This window comes from Bubalus kerabau, chromosome 20 (genome assembly GCF_029407905.1).
Source record: "Bubalus kerabau isolate K-KA32 ecotype Philippines breed swamp buffalo chromosome 20, PCC_UOA_SB_1v2, whole genome shotgun sequence".
Taxonomy (NCBI): domain Eukaryota; kingdom Metazoa; phylum Chordata; class Mammalia; order Artiodactyla; family Bovidae; genus Bubalus; species Bubalus kerabau.
Window position 1 is genome coordinate 24357165 of NC_073643.1, and position 2140 is coordinate 24359304.

Sequence of the window (2140 nt, forward strand, 5' to 3'; positions counted from 1 at the left end):
AGTCGCTCAGTCGTGTCTGACTCGTAGCGACCCCATGGACTGCAGCCTACCAGGCTCGTCTGCCCATGGGATTCTCCAGGCAAGACTACTGGAGTGGGGTGCCATTGCCTTCTCCACATAGTAAGCATCAAATAAATGTTACCAATGTGGATGAACTACATCAGCTGTTAAATACAAGAGTTTATTTTATTTTCAGTATGATAGAATGAGAATGAATCTCATAAAATTTTTGTTGTGTAAATGCTACAATATATCTTCTCCTTTAGACAGAATAAAAACAGTACATTGTTTTTGAGGCTTCCCATGTGTCAGGCACCAGGGTGACCACTTTATGTGCTTCTCATTTAAACCTCCCAACAGTCCCTTAGGTCAATACTATGTATCTGTCAATATAAGGAAGGTTATATGTAGGAGTGAAGAACACCAAAATCTCAATGTCTTAAAGGAACAAAGATTTCTTTCCCGCTTACACTACAGTTCTAATGCAGATAAAGAGGAATGTTTGCTGATCACTGTCATTCAGGAAGCCAGGCTGATGGAAGATGATCCTGTCACCTCAACTGAAATCTTTAAGGCCAGCCAGGACAGAGGAGAAAGCCGGGAGAATGGAGTGCTAACTCTTCAGTACTACAGCCTCATACGGACGCATGCCATTTCTGCTTGAATTAGCCAGAGAAAGTCAGATGACCGTGTATAAACAACAAGCGGGTAGTATGCCTGGAAGAAGAGGAGAGAGAGAAATCTTGATGAGCACACACTGATGATTGTTCCTAGTTTGTACATAGGATAAGACTTACAGGAGAAACTAACTTGTTCAGTGTCACACGGTAAGTGGGAAACTGCAATTTCAATATTAGACTCTCTGACTATAAGAGTGTTGCTTCTTCTGACTATAAAAGGGTTGTGATTATTGCCTACCTAGGCCGGTGACGGAGAAGGCAATGGCACCCCACTCCAGTAGTCTTGCCTGGAAAATGCCATGGTTGGAGGAGCCTGGTAGGCTGCAGTCCATGGGGTCGCTAAGAGTCAGACACTACTGAGCGACTTCACTTTCACTTTTCACTTTCATGCATTGGAGAAGGAAATGGCAACCCACTCCAATGTTCTTGCCTGGGAAATCCCAAAGACAGAGGAGTCTGGCGGGCTACAGTCCATGGGGTCACAAGCATGTATATTTACTGGAGAGCAATGCCAGTGAAAAAAGAGGCAGGCGGAAGTATTTAGCAAAATAAGTGAAGTTGCAATACCCGCCTTGACAGACGTTCAGCCAGCCTGCTTACCAGCGGGTCTGGAGGAGTGCTGCCTATCAGTGTGTCAGGGCCAAACTGACTGGGCCCTTAAACCCCGCAGGCTGCCTTGGAAATAAAACCTCAGACAAAACCACTCTCTGCAGCTGAGGCTGACACTTAAGCGCTGACAGTTGGAGGCTGGCTGCAAACTGCATTCCCGCAGCTGAAGTCCTTCTTTAAAAAGTCCTTCTTTAAAAAGCAGCCTGGGTGGCCTATCTCCGAATCTCCCACATTTACCTCTCTGACTCCATCTCACACCATCTCTCTTCCCACCATCACATCCAAAGAACCTCTCCTCCCCCAGCTCCCCTCACATCAGAGTAACCACGTGCAGATCTTAAAAACCTCCTGGAGGTTTCCCACCTCCATGTCTTCACATTACCTTCCCCTCACCCTGGAATATCACTCCTCCAAGCTCTCTTCCAAGAAACTCTTGGTCTCCATCACTCCAGATCCTATCCTTTTAGGAAGGCTTTGCTGACCTCACAAGAAAAGGAGGATCCCCTTTTCTTCTTTATGTGCCTTGATATTTTATAACTCCATCATTACAGTGCTTATCACATACTATCACGTCAGCTACTCACTGAGCCATAAACTGCCTAGAAAAAGGACATAGAATGCCAGCTTCATGACACCTGTGCCTCATCTGGTGGCTGGCACATATAGGCAATTAGTAAATATGAACTGGTGATGGATGGAGTGAAACATACGGAATGAAACAGAAATGGCCTTGTGATATCAAGAGAGGGATCATTTGGCTTTATTGTAGTAAAACTCAAACTAAACTGAAGTATTTATTATCCTCTTTCACTTGACTTCAGACCAGTCAACGCCACATCCTGTGAAATCCA

At 45.0% G+C, this 2140-nt stretch overlaps 1 long non-coding RNA gene across 1 annotated transcript; it reads right to left on the bottom strand.

Annotated features, from left to right (window-relative positions):
- Positions 1–258: 258 nt before the first annotated feature.
- LOC129635196 (uncharacterized) lies at positions 259–1442 on the bottom strand. Its single transcript, XR_008706145.1, has 2 exons — positions 919–1442; positions 259–717 (listed from the first exon to the last, which is right to left on the bottom strand). It is a non-coding gene; the product is annotated as an uncharacterized LOC129635196 (long non-coding RNA).
- Between the last annotated feature and the right edge of the window lie 698 nt (positions 1443–2140).